We start from the raw sequence: 25,531 nt of genomic DNA, 5'->3' as shown, positions 1-25,531 counted from the left end.
TCACGCCAGTGCGTTCCTCTCGACGTCCAGCCACTTGTGTCTTTTTCCGCTGATGTGTCCCTCTCCACGTCCAGCCACTTGTGTCTGTGCCCGCTAGGGTCTTGGGGCTTTTATAGGCACAGGATGGGGGTGTGATGGGCCAGGGTGATCTTGGGAAATGCAACACTTGGGCAAGAAAATAGAAGTGCCTGTCCTCATCTAGGTCTGTGGGCACAGGCCCGGGGGCGGAAATCTCACCAGGGACTCACCCTTCTCTACCCAGCGCTTCCTGCCTCCCTCCTGTATCACTGACATAGAGGAGCAGGCTCCATAGAGGGAGAGGAGGTGCAAGAGAGCAACCACTTGCCCCATGGGCCTGAGAGACTCCTGCCCATCCACCCTGGCATGGATCAAGTGTGAGATTTAGGTTTTAAGAATGGGACTGAATCCTAAAGAACCGGTATAAGACTATTCCAACACCCCAAAGAGATTAAAAGGTTATGGGATTGAACTGAGATTCTTTAATAGAACCAATGATCCAGCAGGGGAAGGGGTTAGAGGGAGCAGAAATGGATGTTAGTTATTTATTGATATAAATAAGACTATCTTTGTAACCCCCAAGGACTTGAGGCGCTCAGCAATGCAGTCACAGGCATCCTCATTAGAGGATTAGAGTACAGATTTTCTCATCTCTCTATGCCCAGTTGTACTAGAGCAGGGCACTGTGTAAGACAGGCAGATATTGTGGACTAGAACAAGCCCTGCACACTAAGCAGAAGAGCCTGGCTTGAGTTCTTCTTCCGCACAGTACTTAAGTGTCTTATAGCTGGTGTATCTTTCTTTTTCCTTACCACTAGCCTTGATCTTCTATCTTGATGTTAATTTTCAGCAGTCTCAATATCTAATTATTTCCACACTTATTTTTTATTGTAAGATTAAGAAGAAAAGATATTGTAAAGGTGTTATACTATGTGGAAAGGTAATTTTCTGTAAATTATTGCAAATCCTTTGTGGGACAGAGCAGGTTGTGAACATGGACACAAATGACAATAACACATGACAAAATTCTGTTTTTATGCTTTGGATAAATCCCTTAAATATTTTTACATCCCAGTTTTCTCAGCTGTCAAAAGTGAGGGATAATGATACATAGAGATCACAGGTTGTTAAGAGGGTTAAATAAAATAAGGTGAAAAGTTTTAATAAACTGTCAAATGCTATTCAAACATAACATATTATTATTATTATAATTTATAAGTATTTGTTAAATCATATTGCACATGGATCTAGAGATACAGTTAATAAGAACAGAAATCATATAATACTACCAAAGCATAGGCACAGTGGTAAACATTAAAGTTGGAGAAATCATTTGCACTTAATGTTCTAGAATGTAAAACACATCTAGTATCACCAAAAGTATTTTGAGTGGGCAGAAATCTACGAGGTGATCTGGTCAAGTTTTGAACATTCAGGGCTGATAAAGTGAGAAAAATGAGGTTAAATTCACAGAATTCAGACCCTACCCCTACTGCCAAAGCAGCCCTAATTAGTATTAATTATTGAGCAGAAGAAGTCCTGGTAAGATTTTATTTGAAACAATGGTGTAGGATGCGTTTAAAGATGACTTATTTTATCCAACCTCTGTGCTTTAATTAAGGTTTAGTGGGTGCAAAGATTTGCCAAAGTCGTGAACATTATCAGGGGAAGATTGAAACCTTGAACTGGGTCTCCTGTCTGTTGACCACCGTTTACAACATACAGCTCCACTTCCCGAGTCAGATTTGAGGTTCTTGGCTTTAAGCCTAACTTTAACCAGGCAAGCGAGACACTGGGCTGTCCCCCATCCACTTTGGTATAAACAGAACATTTTTAAGAGGAAGCAGATTACCTTTTATAACAGAACATGCATACAAAAGACAAGAATTCAGAGTAGAATTAGGTGGGATAATGACCTTAGAAACCTGGGTTCACAAGTAGAATTCTATCAATTTCATGCACACAAAGGATTTTCAGGGTTTGAAGTTCCAGATGGCTGCCACCCATAACCAAGACAAATTAGATTTGCCAAAATTAATAGAATATAACATGAATTATTTGACTCACTCACATTAGTTGCCAAATATTTCTTTCGGGGCTTGGATTAGCATAGAAGTAGGGAGGCCTGTAGAGAGGGACATGTATAAGAAAGAAATGACCCCAGAAGTGGCCCCTGTGCATGAGAGGAGGCAGAGGCATTTACATACAAGTTATGTCCAGGAGATACTCTTATTGTTAAGCACGGACTTGTCTTTTTGCAAGTGAATCAAACGGTTTTCTGGAAGATGGCAGTGTCTTGACGTGGGGATAGCTCTGACTCCCAAAAAGATCATTATGAGCTACAATAGTATATGCAGGGCGAAGAGTTTCTCTGAAAGCTCAGATAGAAATTCCCTAATAAACTTTGTAGGGGCTCATATCCTTCATTTTTCTCTACTGATACTTCTCTGTCTTGCCCAGATACCTTCCTTGATGGCCTCCTAGTAGGTTTATCTGCCATTCGTCTTGTCACATGAGTCTGATCTCTGCTCTGCATTCACAATAATCTTCCAGTGAGGCAAATCCTACACGATTACAGCATTACCAGACCTAACATGTTCAGTGACTTCTTCCCCTTGCCTTTAAGATAACATCAAAATACTGCATTCAGATTACAAAGCTCCAAGATTTGGCCCCAGATCATGTTCCTGGTCTATCTGCCCCCTGCATCCCTGAAACCTTTGCTCCGACCTCACAGTACAAAATGAGCTCCATTTTCAGAGGTGGGAACACACCTTGTTCTTAATCTTTGGCCTTTCACCTACTGTTTGGCCTGGAAATTTCCTCCCTCTTCATCATGAAATTCCTACTTATTCTCCAGTTCTCAGATAACCAACGATTCTTTGCAGAAGATTTTGCCGGCCCCTGTTACGGGTTATATCTTATGTGCTCTCCCCATCATCTCTTGCACATCTGTTCTCATAGCATTAATATTTTATGGTGATAACTTATGTGGCTGGGAAATTAATTGGCATTTACAACCGTGGATACCTGCTAAGAGGTTGGTCTTATTCAGATGAGAGGCCCTTTCGTTCTGAGGTGTGTCTTCATGGGTTTAGATAATTAAAAGTGGGCTGGAGCTGAGCTGATCTTAGGTCTGGGAAAGATTTGAATAGTTTTGCATTAAAAATAAGAGAAGTTGGCCGGGCGCGGTGGCTCAAGCCTGTAATCCCAGCACTTTGGGAGGCCGAGACGGGCGGATCACGAGGTCAGGAGATCGAGACCATCCTGGCTAACACGGTGAAACCCCATCTCTACTAAAAAAAATACAAAAAACTAGCAGGGCGAGGTGGCGGGCGCCTGTAGTCCCAGCTACTCGGGAGGCTGAGGCAGGAGAATGGCGTGAACCCAGGAGGCGGAGCTTGCAGTGAGCTGAGATCCGGCCACTGCACTCCAGCCTGGGCGACAGAGCGAGACTCCGTCTCAAAAAAAAAAAAAACAAAAAAACAAAACAAGAGAAGTTTATTTTGCTATTTCCATAATTTTTTTCTTCTCTTTATATAGTGTCTTGCTATGTTGACCAGACTGGTCTCAAACTCCTGGCTTCAAGTGATCCTCCCATGTCCCAAAGTCCGGCCTATTTCCTTGACTCTTGAGTACTTACTATGTGTCAGGCCTGGTCTAGGTGACTTACATGTATTCATAAGTTTCACTATGATATTCTTGTGGAGGCACCATTTTAATTCCCATTTTATAATAAGAAGATGATGCCTTCCACAAGGTTTTGCAAGTGCTAAGTGACATAGCTGCAATGTGTTCATGAGAAGGAAGAGGTACAGGAGAAACAGAAGTGGCAAAGGAGACAGGCAGAAGGAAAGTGATGTTTGAAAGCTGCATATCATGGCAGGGGGCTGGGGAAAGAGGAGGCTGTTAAGATGCCAGGGGCTATATTTTAAGAAATAAGATTTCTTATTTTTCAACTTTGACCTCATTTATTTAGTCTTTAACAGTTTTTGTTTTGTGTCTACTACCCGTTAGGCATAGTTCTAGGACTGGGTGTTAGGAGGTGGACATAGGGAATCTTACCCTTGGACTGATAACGCAGTAGAAATCTGGAGAAAGGGATCAAGTCACACATCTACTGGGGGGAGGGGTGCTTAAATCAGAGGGAACAGCAGAGGCAGAGTCCCTGAGGATGGAGTATGTTTGGTGTTTTTGTTTTTTGTTTTTTGTTTTTGAGACAGAGCCTTGCTCTGTTACCCAGGCTGGAGTGCAGTGGTGCGATCTTGGCTCACTGCAACCTCCGCTTCCTGGGCTCAAGCAATTCTCCTGCCTCAGCCTCCCAAGTAGCTGGGACTACAGGTGCACGCCACCATGCCCAGTTAATTTTTTGTATTTTTAGTAAAGATGGGGTTTCACCATGTTAGGCAGGATGGTCTTCATCTCCTGTCCTCGTGATCCACCTGCCTCGGTCTCCCAAAGTGCTGGGATTACAGGCATAAGCCACTGTGCCCAGCCTATGTTTGACGTTTTTCAAGGAACCATCTGGAATGTCTGGAGTGGGATGAGGAAGATAAGATCGCTGGAGATGAGGTCAGCCGGGAATCAGGGCGGTAACCCGCTAGCCCTCGTGGGCTTCTAAGCTGGGGGAGATGGGACAGTGTTTGGAGGGCTTTGAGCTGAGCTGGGACTTCATCTGAGTCCCTTTTTAACAGGTTCCTCTGGGTGCTATTAAAGAATAACCTCTCAAGGCAAGTGGGAGGTCAACTAGGAGGCCGGTGCAACAACCCAAAAGAGAGATGACGTTGATTTGGAGGTCATGAGAAGTGGTCAAATTCTAGATCCATTTGGAAAATGGAGTTCTCAGGTTCACTGTGACATATTTCTCCATCTTTCAAAACTTCCATTAAGTCTTGCTTGCTCACTGAAGCAGTATTATGAGTCGTGTGTGTGTGCACCCACATGTGCATGTGCAAAGTAAGGAAGAGGGCTCAGTCTTACGACTAGTGAAAATGTGACACAAAATAGAAAGAACACATCCCAGACTGTGAACTTTTCCTAAACTGAACTAATTCAGCAGAAGGAGGTGTTCAGAGCCAGACATAAAATAAAAATGTAAGTTCCTTGGGAATTATCACATTCATGGGAAGGATACTGGACTGACCAAAATACAGGCAATCAGAGTCAAGGAACTCTGAAGTGACAGAATGACCCCAGCTAAAACCTAGGTTAGATTACTTTTATTTCTGCCTTCCCCACTAGACTATGAGCTTCAGGAGGGCATGGTTGGATTCGTGTTTCTATTGTTTATCATTGTGTTCCTAGTGGCTGGCACATAATAGATGCTCAATACACATTCCTTGGAGAAACAAAATGAATAATTCTCTCATCTAAGAGAGACTTGTGTTGCTCCATAGTTCCTCTCCATGCTACAGGTCCAGAGTTGGAAGAACTAGAACTCAAAAACCTTGATGCTTTCTTAAGAAGTGCAGGCAGATCAGATCTAACTACTATCTCAGCAGGCCAAATATGAAGTAAGCAGTCAGGTGACTGTTTTTCAACCATCATCATCATTAGCAGTAGCAATATCAAACATTTGTTTTGTCCACATCATGTGAAAGGTATCTATGGGGAAGAGAAACGTAATTATTAATAGAAGGGCAGAAAATCTGAGTAGGTGATGGTGAGAACCCTAGACCACATTGCAGCAAGACCTTGGGGGCAGTTCCCAGTTTTTCCACTTACTAGCTGAGTGCACTTTAGCAAGTATTTTACTCCCAAGTTGAAACACTAAAGAGCAAAGAATAATACAAATGGTATGTATTGAAATACTAGCTCATGAAAACTGTATGAATTAAGTAAGATCATGTTTACGAATATGCTTTAAAAACTTTAAAACACAGCACACATATATAATGGAGCTTACAGCATATTTGGTGAAGGTGCATAGAATAATGAAATGCATCTGATTATGGCAGGTGCTAGCATAAAGAATAAATGCTTTAGGAAAGGCATTAAAAAAGTTGACTTTTTTTTTGTCCTGGGCAGCCTAATTGTACAGGTCCTTGCCATCGTGTTCCTGTGGCCTTTAGTATGTGATAGCTACAGGTTGGTGTCAGGCAGTACCAGAGAATTCGCTGTTCATTCTCAGCTCTCCATTTGCTCCCTTCTGGACTTAAGGCATATTATAGAATTACTGTAAGCCAACAAGTCTCCATTTGCAAATGAGGGATAAAATTTGCCAGCTGTCTTCTACCCTCTCTGGGAGGAACTGGGGTTTAATAAGATAATGAACATTATTCTCTCCATATGCACTCTGCACCCTTGGCTCCTGTGGTCTTCAAAAGGCTTTCCATAGGCATAAGTGCAGATTCTCGAAAATCAAATTCAAACAGTCAGAAGGCAAGCCACATGCCAGTGACTATTCATCACAGATTAATATGAATTCTCATTAGTTAATGTTTTCTATTAGCAATTGTACAATTAATCAAGAACAATATGTCACAAGGAAGAGACAGCTGTGGGTGGATAATTGGGATGTAGGTGGCTTGCCTTCAGTGGCCACTGCGTCACCTCTACTTGTCTTGTCAAAGCTTCCTATTTCTTCTGCCTCTTCTTTCTCTGGCCATCAAATCTAATAACAATTCACATAAAGATATTGGGAAAGCACATCAGTAATTTCAGGGCATGGAGGAGAAGTTGCAGTTTTAAAGAGGATTGTAGAAAGAGGGTGATGCTTAAAATAAAGTCACTGAATTTTCTCACTTGTAAGTGGGAGCTGAATAATGAGAACACATGGACACAAGGAGGGGGACAACACACACTGGGGCCTGTTAGGGGTGGTGTGGGGTGAGGGAGAGCATTAGGATAAAGAGCTAATGCATGCTAGGCTTAATACCTAGGTGATGGGTGGATGGGTGCAGCAAACCACCATGGCTCACGTTTACCCATGTAACAAACCTGCACATCCTGTGCATGTACCCTAGAACTTCAAATAAAAATAAAAATTAAAAAAAATAAATAAAGCCAACCAGCCATAATAATGATAATGAAAAGAATAACAGTAACAATAGCAGCTCTCACTTATTGAGTGCCAAGTGTGTAAGGCACTGTGAAGAATGAAGACTATCAAAAATTGTCCATGATTTTGAAGCTTACATTTTCCTTGGGTTGATGAAGAATAAATCTACAAAACCGAAATAACAACACTCCAAGTAATAACACAAAATTCAAAAAACAGGAGAAGGGAATTTCACAAGAGTGAGTGAAGAGTCCCGAATCAGATTGGCTGGGTTTGAATGACACTTCTGCCACTTACTAGCCTTGTGATCTTAACCAAGTTATTTAACCTTTGGGTGCCATAGTTTCTCATCTGGAGAATGAAGAGAACAATGATTCTTATCATATAGGGCTACTCTAAGGCTTTTATGAAATAGCACAATTCAAGTACTTTAAACTGTCCCTGGTACGTAAGTGATAATAATGACAATAACAATAATTATAGTAGTTATGATGCTGTGTGCTATGTCTCACACCTGTAATCCCAGAGCTTCAGGAGGCTGAAGCAGGAGGATCTCTGGAGTTCAGGAGTTCAAGCTTGGCCTGGGCAATATTGTGAGACACTGTCTCTACAAAAGGTACAAAATTAGATGAGTCTAGTGGCATGCGCCTGTGGTTCCAGCTACTTGGGAGGCTGAGGTAGGAGGATCTCTTGAGCCTGGGAAGCCAAGGTTGCAGTGAGCTGTGATCATGCCTCTGAACTCCAGACTGGGCAATAGAGGGAGAGAGATACTGTCTCTTAAAAAATATAATGATGGCCGGGCGTGGTGGCTCACGCCCCAATCCCAGCACTTTGGGAGGCTGAAGCAGGCGGATCATCTAAGGTCAGGAGTTAAGAGACCAGCCCGGCCAACATGGTGAGACCCTGTCTCTATTGAAAATACAAAAATTAGCTGAGTGTGGTGGTACACGCCTGTAGTCCCAGCTACTCGGGAGGCTGAGGCAGGGGAATTATTTGAACTCGAGAGAGGGAGGTTTCAGTGAGCTGAGATTGCACCACTGCACTCCAGCCTGGGCGACAAAGCAAGATTCTGTCTCAAAAAATGTGTGTGTGTGTGTGTGTATGTGTGTGTATATATATATATATACACACATATACACACACACGATACATGATTAATTGCAAAGTTGATCATTGAGACAATAATCACAATGGCAATTCAGAACAGGAGTCAACGCTATCTCATGGGTAAGGGCAAATCTAAGTTGGATATGACCCATGGATCACCTTCAGAAAGGTGCAGAACATCTTAGGTGGAGCCATGCGGTATAATGTGAACAGGAGGCTAGAGGTGGAACAGAACAGATACAAATCAGTTTTCCTGGAGCAGAGGATTTGTACAGAATGTAACAGACACCAGACCAAAAGGGACCTGAGCCCTCAGTGTCAGATATTAGCACCTTAGGAAGACGATATGTGGGAGGGCTAGAATAGGGAGAGGTCAGCAACAGTAAGTGAAGTTAAGAAGAGACATTTTAGGCATCAATGAGAAAGAAATTTGGGGTCCCAGGGAACCCCTTAAATCTGCTAATGCATGAAGCGGGTCCTTTCAGCAGGTTTTCTTCCCATTCTCAGAGCTAAATGTGAAGGGAAATGCTAATGCCCTCCCCAGAATGCAGAGCTAATGGTGTGCAAAGTTATAGGTGGAATTACTTAGTGGAAGTGCTGGAAGAATTTCTAAGGGAAAAGCCGCATAGCTGGTGCACATGCCTGATGATAGCAAAAATGGGATGTGCATTACTTAAAACCAGATATGCCCTTCCTCAGCCACCGAGCTTTTTCCTTCACATGTAGTTATACATTTGCAGCTTGTCAGGACTTGCCTGCTATCTTTTGAATATTCGGCCATCAACCTTTATGGTGGAATGAGTTCCACTTTAATTTCCTGATAACACCTAAATTAAGGTAAGAGTTCTAAATACTTTATTAATAATGTACACTCTAATTAATAGAAATTACTTTTCCAGCATGTATTATTAAAGGATGTGTTCCAACATGTCTTTTTATGTTTTCCAATTTACTTGCTTAGAAAACTGGCGGCTGTTTCCACCTCTAACCTGAACCTGCTCCTGATCGACTGTGTTCAGTATGTGGAGGTACACCCTTCACTTTACATTTGAGAAGAAATGTCTCGTCAGTTCCCCATGTGACTCTCTGTTAGAACAATTTTTTGTTCAAATAAGTCCCTTCATAAATTTACTTTAAGTCAGACACTTCAGCCCTAACATTTTACCCTTCAAATGACTAATTCTTTACACTTTTAGCTTGTCATTCTACATTTCTGAGTATGAGGAAGAAAACTGGAATTTCTCTCTCAAATTTGAATTAAAAAAAACAATAGGATGCCTGCTGCTTTTTGTTTTTTCAAGTTTTAGAATTCATTATTTCTCATCTGCCTATTTTTGGTCTGGAATTAGCTCCGGTTCTAACCTAGCAGGAAGATAAACTGAGGAAGAAGGGTGATAATGACCTTCCGGGAGACAGCAGAGAGGCTGAAAGGCAGGCGTGGGATCTTCAGCCAGACTGCCCGGTTCAAATCCTAATCTTGCACTTCCCCAGTGAGGGACAGTGGCCAACTACTTACCCTCTCTTTTTCTTTCTTTATCTGTCAATAGGGATGGCTGTTCACAGGGTTATCATGAGGATTTAACGAGTCAATTTGTGGGGAGAACTTAGATGAAAGCTCAGCACAAAGTACTGAACAAACTTCATTCACTCTTGCTTTCCAGGGGCCCCTTTTCCCGACCCCACCCCCAACTCAGAGGACCTATGTCCTGATGTTCACACTAAAGCCATGTAGGAGCTCCTGATAATTTTTTCCAAATAATTTTCCATTTAATGCATGCTAAATGCATTCATGGAGAGCCTGCCGGGCTACTATCACATGGTGGTCTAGGGCTCAGGTTTCTGCAGAGAGTTGGAGAAGAATTAAGCAAATAGGAGCCCTTCAGTGCTTTTTGTCCTACGAGGTCTAGCAATGAGAAACAACAATGAACCAGCTTCTGTTTCAGCAATAGGCATTCTAGCTTTCAAAAGTAACTAACTACATGCTAAGCAGAGTCTGTTGTAGACCCTGCAGACCCTGCTTCAGTCCAGTAAGACGTGATTCTTTGATGCCTCCCTCCTTCCTGTCTGATGTCCAGACACTAGCAGATTTCAACTCTTGTAACTCAAGCCACTTTTGTCTAGTGAAGTGTGGGATGTTGTAAAGCAGATTAGATTAGATGTATATTGTTTTTTCCCCTCTAATCATTAGTAAAGAACTTTTTCTTTTTCTTTCTTCCAAAAAAAAAAAAAAATGTTTTGAATTCCAGGGCAAAAGCTTGACATAGTTCCCTAGTATCATGAGACCAAAGATGGATTTCTCTCTGGGGACCTGAGGAGGCCATCAGTGTAATTTATTTCTGTCTCAATGCTCAGTAATGGATGTGACCTTGTGTGTCTCAGGGCTCTCTTAACACTTGTGGCCCTGGATATGAAGAGTTAAACATTCCACTCCTCTGTAGAGAGATGTAGATACCTTGACATTCAGAGGCACAGTTCCCAACCTAATCCTTTCTAAATCAGATTAGTCCATCCCATCGCTGACAGTTCACTGACGAGTGCATTCCTCAAAGAGAATCTCATCTGAGATGCAGAGCACTCGCTGCAGTTTTATAGTATCAGAGTAGTAATTCATGCCCTGAGTAATAAAGAAACTCATTAAATGTAGAATCTCGGTTCTTGCTTTGTACTTAGACCTCCCAGCAGTTTAACTTATGCATAATGAGTCTAAATACTTTAAGGGATAATATAAAAATCATCTACTATTCTTTCATATCTAAAATTGTGCATTTGTTTCCCCTTCACTACATTGCTAACATAACTAGGAAACAATATATTACCCTAATTACATGTTATTTATTAGAAAGGAAGCAAATAAGTCATTTGAAGACAAATCCCTGTAGTTATTCATGGAACTGCTTTAGATGACAAAGATAGAGTAAAGCCAGCAGTCTTTCATTATATTTATTGCACACTCTTTGTGCTAATGAACAATAACGGGCTTCACTGAAATAATGGTCTCAGCTCCAAGTTGTATGGAATGCTATATGGGCCATATTTATCAAGGGCAAGTCAGAGCTTTGCTTGTCCTTTGTTCTTTGCTTTCCATTGAAGGAAGAGGGTGGAAGACAAACAAAAGTAGCTTGGGAGATTTTAATAAACACAATGGAAACTAGTTAGCATATTAAAAATAGCCTTTGTGCCACCTCCAGCAGCAATGTGCTCTTGAAAGAAAATGATCACTTATTGTTGTATATAAATCCTGAGTAGCACCTTCATTCCTTACCTGAGGAAACATGAATGCATACACACAAATATGTCTACCTGAAAATGTGAAATTTTGAGTAAAAAGTTTCTGAGATTTCCCTAAGATATTTTCAATATTTATTACTGATCTCATAAATTGATTTAAGAAACTAATATAGGTCTTTGCTTTATAGTGCGAAACAAAACATGTTTTAGGAATTGCAAAATCTAAAAGATCACAGAGATTTTCTATTAATTTAATGCCAGAGGAGTTAGGGTAGGAGGTTATCACAGGAGAAAAACTTTAAAAAAATGCACAAGCGAAACTAGTTTTTCTCTATCTGTCACATATTTGTATTACAGCTCCTGCTGCATCTTCAGAAGAAGAAAATCTCCAGTGTGAAGACAAAGAAGTGAACCATTTTGTATCCATGTGGTTTTAAGAAAGCTGTTCAAAGTTGTGGTGGCTGCAAGAGCAAAAACATTTTTATTTCCCTTCTCTTGGAATAATTGAGCCAATATGTTAACACTTAAAAGTGTTACCTCATGGATAGTACCAGAACTGTATTTGAGGATTAAGCCACAGATAACAAAAGAGTTCGGGAAAATCTAGGAAGGAAGGAAGCCAAGAAAGTCAGCTGGGACTGTCTCTTCTTTTGAATTAGCAGTTACCCTTCAGTTGCTTTTTATCCAAACATTTGTCTAGTTCCTCTTCAGAGCCATTTAGTACACTCTCTCCTGCACAGGAATATACAGCAGGATTTCCCATCCCAGATCAGACTGCTGGTGCATGGAGCGGGTATGCTAACATTGGCAACCTTCCAATAATGAGGCATCAACAAGGCAAACCATCAACAAAGCATATTGCCAATTATGCGAGGCTGTGAACAGAGTTACGCAGGAGAATGGTGCGGGCAGGGTGGGGTGGGGAGACCAGGAGGGTGGGAATGAACTGTTAGAGTTAGGCATAAAATTCTGCTGAAGAACTTACTTACCCATTTCTCCTCTGAATCTCTTCTAAGCTTTTCACAAAGATCAAATAAAGTTAGCTTGTTAAATGTATATTTTGCAAAACCTGTCTCTGAGTTGAGGGCAGTGATAGAAGCAAACCCAAGCTAGCTCTGTAAATCCTGTTAGAAGAGTAAATCCTGCTAAAACTTTTCCATGTCTGTCCTCTCTGGTTACGGGGTGACATGTGTTGGAGTCTTGTGAAGTGAGCTACACGTAACAAAGGGGACTGTGCCACCTAGTTTGCTTCAAAGTCCTGGTCACACCTGTTGTCCTGAAGGCATGATTAATCACAACACCCCTTTATCCTCAAAGTGTTCTAGTTTGGACAATAAATCCTGCAGTTACTCTAGCTATAACCCAGAATTCAACTTCAGGCAATTGAATATACGAGGAAATATCCTAGTTATGTTTAAAACTCCTAGAAATACCCATCCCTACTCTGTAACTATTATGGGGGAGAGTTTTAAATAAATCATTCAAATTTGACCTATTCTGATGAACTGGCTTATGGGGAATAATTCTGAGAATGCAACTTTCAAAAAGATTAGGAACCTACTGTCTTTTAGAGTAACCAGGCCAGAATTGGCAAAAAAAAAAAAAAAATACCTTGATGTTGGTTGTTTGCCCTTTGCTTTAATAGCATTTTAACTTTTGAGCAATGTCAAAGTTACACTTGAGATCACAGGTCCACGACAGAGCAAATGGTCACAACTCCTGCTGAATCCTTTGCTTCTGTTAAAGGAACATCCAAAACGAGGTGGTCTCAGCAACCAGTGCAAAGCAAGGGACACACCAGGGCAAAACCCCTCAGATCTCTGGGCTTGCTCAGGAGTTTTGTTTGCATTAAGACTGGTTGGAGGGAGATGCACACTGGGCTTTTCTTCCTAACACCCATGTTCTCAGTGAATACTTTCTTCTTGAGCCACAATTAGATTGCCTGATTATTTCTGAGTTTCATTTCCTATTGGACCATTAAACCTAATTGGAATTTCAAAGCCATAGGATTATTACATAAGAGAGACCCCAATTTTGGTTTATGGAATATAACTTTTGGCAGATTTTAATTGGGATCAGTTTATCAGTCTAATTTAGGCCAGAAGTCTCATGATTAAGTGCTTAATACGATTAAGCAGATCAAAAGAAGTATATAGTATAACATTTACTTATAGCTTAGGTCTATTTTTAGAAAACACGACTACTGAAGCAGAGGAACTGAGCATTAGCATAGAATCTCTGTTTTAGAATGACAACAGGATGTTGCAGGGACCATGGGAAAATGGAGACTATGTCACCCATCAAAAAGGGAGCAATCACACTCAGCTTCAGCCATCTGTTAACTTATGGAAATGGGATTCCTTGTCATGGAACTTTTACGTTTTTTTCAACAGAAGTAAAAATCTGTATTATTATATAAAACTACCTGCATACCATTGGGACTGGAGCTGTGTTCTCCAATCCCCAGGATCTTTTGGGGACCACCAGTCTTCCTTATCCCCTTACCATCACCACCCTCCTAGCATATTCCTTTGAAACACAACTCAGAAGACTCTTTTATCCATTCTTCTGTCATTCTTCAGCCACTGCCTTTGTTTACTGAAGAAAGACATTAACCCATGGCCTACTGTCTGCCACACCATTCTGAGATACCAAATAGTAATATAGATGGTCCATTCAACACTCTGGCGCCTCAGTCCCTTGGCCACCATAAATTCCATGACATTTCTTCCACTCCACCTTAGTTACTCACTTCCGGGGTCATTCCCAATACCTCATCAATGCCACTGCCTTCAGTTTCAAACATCCCACTCTCTGGCTACCACTTCCTAATTTCTAGTTTATTCTCACTAATAATCAGACTCCAAGCTTATCAGGATTATCAAATCCACTGATGGTTCTTGCCAATCTTAGATATAATGATCCATTATCATAATCCATTGCACACACCCTCATCTCCCTGACCCACCCACACCATCACACTCCCTGGTCTTAAAAAAACAAACTCTGAAAAATTCAATTTTATACATCTTCTGCACCTGAACCACGTAGCTGAATGTGGCCGAAGAAAACACACAATCCTGTGGAATAAATGGTCTCTCTTGAAATTCATGACTTTACACCATAAGTGCATTCTTTGTGTTGTCCTTTCCTGTGACATCCACCCTCTCTCTTCCCCAGAAAATAAGTTTGCATCATATTATTTCTCTTGAAACCTCTAACACTTCCATCTCCTCTTTCAGACTCAGGTGATGATCTTGATTTTTATTTTACTAGGTAAATATAATCAATAAGAAAGAGCCTCATATTCTTCACCAGAGATCTATCAACTCCCTTGCATTTGTACTTTTGTACTAGGCCTATTACAACGATACACTGTTACTGTTCCAACCTAATGCTCTGGATTTCATCCCCTCTCATGCATTAGAGGACAGCCTCCTACTATTTCATTCTGCTATCTCATTCTCTACTCCTATCAACACATAAATATGTTATCCCTCCTCTTATTAACCACCCTCCAACCTTTGTCTCAATATATTCCTACATACTGGACTCTTTCTCTGCTTTCACAAGAAAACCTCCTAAAAATGTTTTCTGTACTGGCTGTCTCTATTTTCTTTCTTTTTATTTATTTTTTATTTTATTTTATTATTATTATTATTATTTTTTGAGACGGAGTCTTGCTGGAGTGCAGTGGCATGAACTTGGCTCACTGCAACCTCCGCCTCCCAGGTTCAAGTGATTCTCCTGCCTCAGCCTCCTGAATAGCTGGGACTACAGCATGTGCCATCATGCCCAGCTAATTTTTGTATTTTTAGTAGAGACAGGGTTTCACCATGTTGGCTAGAGTGGTCTCGATCTCCTGACCTCTTGATCCACCTGCTTCGGACTCCCAAAGTGCTGGGATTATAGGCGTGAGCCACCGCACCCGGCTGGCTGTTGCTATTTTCTTACCTTCCCTTTTATATTGAACCCAACTCAATCAGACTTTCTTCAAGATATGCTTATGAGACAAATCCATTTCTATGATCCACAGTTGGATCTTCTGACTTGGCGAGCAGGAGTTATTACAGCTAAGAGTACTTTATAAATCCTATGTTCCTAATCCCATTTGAGCTTGACATTAACTCCATGAGGTAAACGAGGGAAGAGTTAATCTTTCCTTAAGGCAAATGAGAAGAAGGAGACATGGGGAAATTACATCACTTGCTTAAATTAGGTGATAAATAGTGTCTGCATCACCAGTAATTGGAGCTCTCCAACACCTCCAGAAAGATGAAGTAAAGAAAGCACAGATTTGTTATTGTTATTGACATTCATACAGTCTGAAATTTTAAGTTGAAAAGGTCCTTGAAAATTATTGATTCCAGCAGAACACGAGTGAGGCTATTGACTGGCCTAAGGTCACACAGGTATTTAGTGGTAGAACAGGGACCTGAGGTTTCCTGACTGCTGGCAGATGCTCTGTCTCAGACGCCATGTCTAAGATTTGAAAATTCAGCACCACCGGCAGCAAACAGTGAGCAAACACTTGATATATAGAGAAGAATTGTTCAAAAATCCCAACAACGACACAGTAACCGTCACCAAATGGCTAACGTTCTTAAAATGTGGTCCAAGACTCACTGGCATCAGAATCTAAATTGCTGCAAAAATGCTCACTCATGGGTCTCACCCCATTTGTGCAGTATCCAATTCTTAGGATACGATGCTTAGGAATTTACATAAGATTTTAAAATAAGAAGTTATTTTCAATAACGTCTTCAGCTGATTCTTATATACTCTTAATGCTGAGGACCATTATGTGAACAGGAATGGACAAACACACTCAGCGCAAATTTCAATTCATAATTTCATCTTCAAAAGGAAGATGTCATGTGCTTTGATTTTTCATTAATGAGAAAAAAAAAAGCAGAAGGAATCCAGCTGTCTCTCCTTAATTAGCTCTTAGAGTCCCATTCACTTTTGTTCTCTTTCTCAGTTGAGCATCTTTTTAGTGTTAGGTACTGTAGTGGTACACACTTCAAAAAACAAGCTGTTCAGCGTGTTTGCAGCTGGGAGTGAGGAAAATGACCCGCCAGTAAGTCATTCTAGAAACTCACATTCTGTAAACGCTGGGGAAGAAAGGAGGTTCATTCACCTCTGCCCCTCAGCAACGGTGGGGCCTCCAGGTCAGGGTGAGAATGTCTGTGGAGCAGTCGGCAGGCTAGTCTGGTGATGAATAGCATGGAGCAGAGGCCACGCAGGGATCCATCTCTGCAAGTGATTTATATTTGTGGACACACATAGAGACTGCCGGCTCTAGAAATTTTATAGGGCTGATGCCTCAACATCTCTGCAAACTTAGTGATGCATGGAATGTTTCTGGATATGATATCCCTGGAAGCCCAATCTTCTTGCTCCTAGCTCCTTCTCCCTCTGGCTAAACTTGATAAGTACTGAAGCAGGTCTCTTGCCCGGACCCACATCAAAGACTGGTTTCACAGTTTTAGCTTGGATAAAACTTTGATGTAGAAAAAACAGGTCCATGACATTTTCTTATATACCAAAGAACTAGTGAAATGAGAGCTGTATCTTTTGTAAGGTAAGAGTAAAACTATTTACAAATAACTAGCAGAATATTCAAACCACTATCATTCTTGTATTCCTTGCCAACTGGGGAAAATAAATGCTTAAGGGTTGAATTTTCGTATCATTTCCTGTGCATCAATAACAGCTCCCAAGCCAGATTGTGAAAATCTTGAGGGTTTTATTTCTTATAAGACTTTTATATCCCTATCAAGCCTAGTTCAGAATTGAATATATCACAGGAATGAAATAACTACTTGATGATTAATTAATTGGTGAAACTAATTGGTTGTTTAATTTGTTTTTTATTTTCAGTATATAGATGATTTGATCATGATACTAAAAAAAAAAAAAAAGTAACAAATCCAGGCAAGGTCAAGTCAAAGATTCAATTCAAACCAAATCTATTCCAGTAAACACTGCTTGGATGCCAAGAGTACCAGGGGCTGTTCCTCTCCTTCTGCGTATATATGCCCTCACTTTCTCACGTGTTTATGGAGAAGGAGTCCAGGAACTCGGGAGAGAAATATAGATGATTGCACTTTATTGCAGCATTTTCTAATTATACTGATGTCTCTCTTCATAATTCAAGCATGATTTTTGCCAGGGCCTCGTGAGCAATGCTTGTGCAGCTTGGGCCCTGCACTAGGGTGACTGAATGAGTGGCTGGGTAGAACTGCAATCTAGCATGGATTCAGCGCCAGTCCATGCTTCCTGCTGCGGGCCTGCTTCTACCAGGAGAACAAACAGCACGCCCATTTCTAATTGACACAAGGCACTAAGGTCAGCTAGTGTAGTCCTGACCTTGGTGGCTTTAATGCTTAGTCTTGACTCGGAATCCATGCCCTTTTGGATAGGTTGCTTACCGTTTGTGCCTGTTGTTTAGATGATATGCTAACTGGGTTTTCTGTTTCACTCTTACCAACACATAAGCTTGCTGATTTACATTAGCACATATAGTTTCTGCAGGAGGTAGGCTCTAGGTTTGAATGGATTGCTGTAGAATCTCATCTCTACAGATCTGAGAAAGCGGGGCTAATGTTCTGGCTATACAAATGGAAACATCCTGTGTTTTTTCATGAACAAGAATAAATTGAATTAGTTTGTCACATCATACTTGCATATTAGGTTTTGAAAATATTCACGTACTTAAAGGACATATTCTTAATTTTGCACCACGTATCCCTAAAACAGAGAACTGTTCAATGTCTAGTGAACTTTGGATTTTGAAAGAAACATGGTTAGCATTTGGCCATGTTGTTCTGACTCAATTTCACATAACATTGCCAGTTTTACATAAAGTCCAGAATAAGAAAAGGCCCTATAGAAGGTTGAAGTTTTCATAAAAGCTACTTGGCTAATTGTGCCATATAATCTAGCATGAACTCCATATTTACAGCTAACAGGAATGATGTATGGAGCCTTTGAGAGGTCCTGAGAAAATCACCTCACAGACCCTGAGGAGTTTAGAGCTAAGCTATACATTTTGCAGAAAACTTCTTTAAAAAATTTTTTTTTTAAATAGCTCCTGTGTTGCTACAAGGTCCTAATAGAAACTGAACACTTTCCCATGTGACACCAAGTTTCCATGGATCCTAGGTTGCCTATCATGGACTGGGTGTAGTTACCTGACCCACCAATCTATCACACTGGGAGTGTGCAGTGGTCTTCCATAGAGTAGAAGATCAGCCTCAAGCAGGTCTAGAAGGCCCAGGCAAGTTGCATGAACAAGTGGCTCAGATTCACATGGTTCCTTGTTATTAGCTGAATTGCATCCCTCAAAATCCATATATGCAAGCCTTAACCTTCAGTACCTCAGAATGTGATTGTATTTGGAGATAAGGACTTTAGAGAAAATGAAGTTAAAATAAGGCTATATGGTAGACTTCAATTCAATCTTACTGGTGTCTTTACAAGGAGATGCAATTTGAACATACAAAGGGACACCAGGATGTGTGTCCACACAGGAAAGACCATGTGAGGACCCAGCAAGAAGAAGGTCATCTATAAGCCAAGGAGAGAGGCATCAGGAGAAATCAAATTTGTCAGCACTTTTATCTTGGACTTCTCGCCTCCAGAGCTGTGAGAACATAAATTTCTGTTAAGCCACACAGCCTGCAGTATTTTGTTATGGCAGCCCTAGAAAACATTTACCTCTTCCAGCTTCATTGCCTAAAACACCACCTATCTGTTTTCTCACAACTCTGTACATCAGAAGCCCAGGTAGGCTTGATTGGGCTCTCTGAAAATCAATTTGCCAGCTGGCCTGGGCTTTTGGGAGAAGAGTATCTTGTGAGCTCTTTCAGGGTGTTGGCAGGATCTTGTTCTTTCCACCAGGCCTGAAATTTGCATTTTTCTGTAGCTGTTATCGAAGAAGCCTCTCTGCTCCTAGAGGCTACCACAGTCCTTCTCACGTGGTCCCTTCCATCTTCAAAGCCAGCGATGGCACAAATCTCTCTCACCCTTGGAATCGCTCTGATTTCTGCTTCTGTCCAGGAGTTGGACAAAGGACACTGTTTTAAAGGGCTTGTGTGATTAAATCAAGTAGACCTGGATAATCTCCCTTTTGTCATGCACTTGTGATACGGTAAGATATCACTCTCATGATTAAGGAACTGTGACCATGTAAGTGATATCGTATCACAAGTGCCACCCACACTCCAAAGAGAGCGTATTATAAGTGGCAAGGGCCATTAAAGCTCATTCCCAGAACTGGTCACTGGTTTATGACATATATTGTATTTTATGGGATAAAATATCTACCACAGAAGTGTCCTGGAAGCACACTGAGAAGGGAAATCCTCTTAATGAAGAGTCCATCTTATGGTTGTTTACTTTGAAGAAGATATGGCCAAATTATGGATCTCGACTGATTCATGGACAGTTGAATGGTTTGGCCAAGTGGTCAGGAATTTGGAAGAAGTAAGAAAGTCCGGGGAAGAGGTGTGTGGATAAAACTCTCAGAATGAGCACTAAGTTGGAAGACTTATGTGTCCTATGTGAATGTTGAACAAAGGAAACCATTTTAGAGGAGGCACTCTCATCAGGTGGTCATGATGACCTTTCTGTGGATATGTCAGCCTCTTTACCCTGCCATCCCAATTCTTGCTTGATGAGATGATAAATGAATTGGCTACAGCAGTAGGAATAGAGTGTATGCATGAGCTCAAAATTATCTATTTCTTCTCACTCAAATTGATCTAGCTATATTTTCTGCTGGGTACCTAACCAACTAGGGCACCAACTACAAGTCCCAAACACGGCATCTTTCCCTTTGGAAACTAGCCAGCCACCTGGTGTCAGGTAGATTACTTTGGACTTTTCCCGTCATGGAAAGTGCTTTTGTTTTTCAGAAATACACTTTGGATTTGCCCCGCCTACCTGCAGTGCTCTATTACCATCACTCCATGGACTTTATTTATCGCCGTAGTATTCTGCTCTACATTGTTTCTGACCAGGGACTCTTTTTACAGTGAAGTGCTGTAGCCATCTCTTCAGCCCATGGGATTCACTGGTTTTACCAAATATGCTGTCATCCAGAGCAGTTGGCCTTGTGAAATATTGGAAGGCACCACTGAAGACCCAGGTATAGTCCTGGCTGAGTCAAAGCTTGGGGCTAAGGTAGTATCCTATAAAATACAAATTTATGTCATAAACCAGTGGCCAATATATGGTGTCATTTTTCTCATAACAAGAATACAGACGAAAGAACCATGGGGTGGAGATGCGAGAGGGTTCTCTCTATGCTACATTGACAACATTTTTGCTTCTGTTTACAGCAACTTTTAAGCTTTGCTGGTTTAGAAGCCTTCTTCCCAAAGGATGAATTCTTCCACAAGGAGACACAAGGGTCCCACTGAGCTGAAAACGGGGACTGCCACCTGGCCATTTTGAGCTTCTCAGACCATTGAACCAACAGAGGGGTTACTATACTGGTTGGGGTGATTTTTCCTGATTATCTATAGGAATTTTAGATTATTTATATATGGTGGAAGGACGAGTATATCTGAATCTAAGATTCTCTAGAAAGTCTCTAGTTAATCCCATGTCCCATAGAATATGTTAATGGAAACTGTAGAACTCAGCATTAGCAGGACTATTAATGGTTCACCCTTTTTGTAATGAAGGTTTGGTTCACCAGGCAGGTAAAGACTGAAAACAAATGGAAGAAAAGGTGTGTCAATGTTAATCTCTTTGATTAACATTGATTAAATTTGATTCTTCCTTGTGTGTGACATTTAGACATGAAAGCCCATGGACAATGCTAATGTCAGTCTACATGTTAAATATTGGGGAAGCTTAATTTCTTTATTAGCTTTTAGAAATAAATATAAAGGACCCAATATTTTATTCCTTCTCTCAAGTGAGAGGTCTTTTACAAACCATTCATTATATGAATTTATCTTGATGTGTTCCCAACTTATGGTGCAGACATTTACAATGCTATGATTTAAGTACAAGCCAATACAAATAAAAGACCCAGTATTTTCTTTCTGTTCCCTAGTGGGGTGTCTTCTTCCACCCTGGGGGTGAACACACCCCACTCTGAAGATCACTGACGTAGACTGTGGATGATGGTATGCATCAGCTGGGTAGAGGAATGATTTCAGGGATGTGAGAAAGGTCTCCCTGTCCAAAATAATGTATGACCTTCTGAATGTCTGACCTAAAATTATACATTTTCAGATCCAGACCTTTGTAAACATTAAAATCATTCAGCATCACTGGTAACTGGCCACATTCAGCATTAAGTTAGTTTCTCAGACTATTTCCCCTTGTAGATGTTGTTGAAGATAGGGGCAACAAAGGAAAAATGTGTATCCAGTGACCTGGTGGAAAGGGCTTCAGGGACAGAAATTTGACAAATCCTTCAGCATTCTCTTTCTTGTACTACAAAATTTTACATATTTATCTCATTAGATCTGCTGAATAACTCGATGAATTAGTATTATCTACACTTGACAGATGAGATATCCGAGTTTGAAGAAATTAAGTCACTTGCCCAAACTCATACAGCTTGTACATGGAAGAACTGCCCCAAATCCAGATCCGTCCTATCCTAAAACAGATGTTCTCTACACTGTGCTATTTGAAAACAAAGATAAACTTTATTCACTTCATTGGCTTTGTTTCTGATTATTATAATTTTTTTCTTTATTAGAGAGAAAAAGAGAGTCCAGATTCCCATAGATAAGTTTGCAGATAGAAACAGTTTTTTGTTGTTGTCGTTTTATTTTATTTTTGTAAATATCTTGCTTTTCAATCTCAGAATAAGCTTTAATTAAATTGTTACAGAAGCTCAGAAGAAGAATAGAGGGATATTTTTATCTGAAAGCTGAAATCACCCACTGATTCAAGATTTGGGAGAGCCAGGCCTTCTGCCTCACTTAGTTAGGATTCTTCTGCTCTGGCACAGAAAGTGAACTTTTCATCCAAGACAGGCCTGGCCCTGCTTCATCCATTCCCACCTTTCTTTCTCTGGAAGGAGGGTGCAGACAGAGATTGTCCATTGAGGACTCCTGCAAAGACGTATTTGTCCAGGTTCACCTTGCAGACCAGAAGGTAGTTCTTCCTTTCCAACCTGCAAGTTTGGTGGTTCTAAGACCTGGTATTAATCAGAAGTCTGGGCATTAGCTTTCAGCTCTGTCATGGCACCATCTGGATCTCCTCAGTATCCTTGAGCTAGAACACCAAGCTTGGTTAGACACTGTAGCTATTCGACCCTCTCTCCTATCACATGCTTGCCCTCCTGAATATAGACATTAGGATGAGGACCCTGCAAACTATTAAAAAGGCTTGAAACTATTCATAATATAAATATTTTTATGATGAATTTATTTATTATCATGAATTTATTGTGATGTGTTCCCAAGTTATTGTAAAACTATTTACACTGCTATGATTTAGACACAGGCCAAGCAGTTGTGCCAAAGCCCTGCCTGGTATTTAATTGATAGCATTTTGCATATGTGCATGGTAGCATGCTCCCTTACCTGAGGTAACACGTGTGGGCCTCAAATTAAAAAAGAAAAAGAACAGTGCAGATTCCCTACCCTTTCAATCAATATAATATTTATATATGTGCCAGAAACATTAGGGCAGCGTTATTCCAAATTCTATACAATAAAATGCATTCAGATACCCCCAAATGACAACAGCCTGATGTCCTGTACTATGTTAAATGTTGGAATGTAGCATATTTGGGGTGGATGATTTTTAAATAGTATTTTAGATAGATAAATGTAAGACAACTATTTTAACCAAATATCTGTGGAACTCCTGATAACCCTATACAGAGGCCTCTCATTGGGGCAATACAGTTAAAAAAAAAAAAATCACAGTGTCAAACTGCAGTTCTACTGCTTGCTGGCTGTAAGACCTGGGGCAACTTACTTAACCTCATGGAACTTTAGTGTCCTCATCTGTAAATCTGTGATAACTAAACCTCCTCACGATGATGTTAGATTTTATCAAAACTAGCAGAGGTTGCATCGTGACAGGCAAATAGCAGGCGCCCAATAACTGCCACCCACCACTTGCTCCATGTACACAAAAACACATACACATGCACACGTGCTCAAGCATGAGAACTGAATACTTCGCGAGACATTGGGTTGTCTCTGAAACCTAGTTTTTCAGCCCTATGATAAGAAACAGTGCTGTTCTGTGTTAACAAAGCTACTTTATATTCCGAACTGACTACTTTTTCCTCTACCGGATAATTACTACCCAAGGAATGTATAGGAGCTGGGTATTATCACCTGTCTACCCAACAGGCTTCCGCTTCCCCCAGAACAGAAATGGGTCTGCAGGGCTGGAGATCCTAATGAAGAGAAACCTTATATACACAGCTGAAGCCCTGGGAATTCCTTGCTGCCATGTGCTTGGAGGCCACTGGAGCCGCTCATGTGGCATGTGAGATGTGGAAGAAGTAGTATCTATCAGGTAATGGAGGCTGGAGGCCAGATGGAGAATTCAGAAGCTACCTCCTACCACCCCTTCTCCTATCTTTTAAGGTGATTTTGTCATTTTGAAAACCATCAGGTGCATGAGGGGCTTTTGCTATGTAACAAACCACCTACAAATTTAGTGGCTTGAAATAATATAAACATTCATTAAGTTTATGATTGTGAAGGTTGGCAGTTTGGGCTGGGGTCACTTCTCATCTCAGCTGGGCTTTTTTATGCATGTGCAGTTAGCTGTTGGGTTGGCTGGGAGCTGGCTGTACTAAGGCAGCCTCAGCTGGAATGCCATGTCTTTGTTTCACATGGTCTTTCATCCTCCAACAGGCCGGCTTGTTCACATGGCAGTTAGGCAGGACTGCAAAATGGGGAGGGAGAGAGAGTGCGAGAGAGAGTGAGAGAGAGCAGAAGCATTTTTTGAGGCTGAGAGTTTGGAAACAGCACTCTGACATGTCCATGGCAGTCTACCTACTGGCAAAAGCAAGTACAAGGCAAGTTTAGATTCAAGGGAGAAAGAGATGCTTCCTCTGCATAGGATGAGCTATCAAGTCACAGTGCACAGTGATTTGACATAGGGAAGGGTGAAGGATTATAGCCATTTTTGCAATCTACCACACCCTGGGAGTTCCAAATTGCAAACTGCTTGGGGGCTGCTGGAATGACTAATGTGAGAGGCAAGATTCAGCATAAGAAGAAAATGTACCAGGCAATTGAGACTGATGGCAGACCGCATTCAGAAGTCATTTTTAAACATTCCTTCCTCTCTTTGCTGTAAGGTGATTGTGTCATTCTGGGAAACATCAGAAAGATATCTGTACAAGAGGCGCTTCGAGGAAGGAACACTTCCTGGCCTGGCGTGATTGTGTGGACAGTGGCCAGACCACCTCATCCCTCCCAGCCACCTTAGCTGTCTTTGCAGATCGCTATAGGATTTCTGCAGCCACAGCAATCAGAAGTGATCAGGGAGAAGGGTGGCTCGTGTGGCTTGGCTGGGGTGCAGCACAGCCAGCCTCAATCATGCTTCTTTAATGTTTCCTCTCCAGCTTTTAAGGGTCTGAAAGAGCTAAATGCACAGGAATCCAAACAAGCCTTAAGACCGGCTTGTTCAAAATTGGCTCAGGACAAGGAAGAGAGAAAACAAAAGATAGGGTGAGGATAATGACCTGCTTGAAACCATGGTTGGTTTGAAAAAACATCTTTTTCTCTCCCCCTGCCCAGATGGCTCTGACTCCAACATGTTCCTTTCTTTGGGTACTGTGGCTCCCCCCTTGGTGGGGACCTTGTGGCCTAGCCTGCTCTGCGGCTGCCTAAGCTGGAAGGCACAGACTGTGACCAGGGACAACCGCTATCCTTAGAAATATTTTATCCATCATTTTTTTTTTTCCTGTGGTCAGTCAAGGAGAGAAGAGGCTTTGAATTTTATTCACAGAACCTGAGAAAAGGAAAAGAACAGCAGCCGTTTTCTAGGAGCCTTTTCTTTCTTAAAGGTTTTCTATTTTTCCCTCTTGACCCAGACGAAGACTGCAGTGAGGTTAAAACAAATGTGGCATTTCTCATCCTGTAGCACCTTACTTCTTCCTTAGCTCCTCTTCCCCTCCCTGTAATACAGAGTTAGATGCATTCAATCTAGGGATATGTGAGAGGGAAT

Source organism: Macaca mulatta, chromosome 15, assembly GCF_049350105.2.
Source record: "Macaca mulatta isolate MMU2019108-1 chromosome 15, T2T-MMU8v2.0, whole genome shotgun sequence".
Classification (NCBI taxonomy): Eukaryota; Metazoa; Chordata; class Mammalia; order Primates; family Cercopithecidae; genus Macaca; species Macaca mulatta.
The sequence above is the reverse complement of the archived record's forward strand: the minus strand, read 5'-3'. Positions refer to the sequence as shown.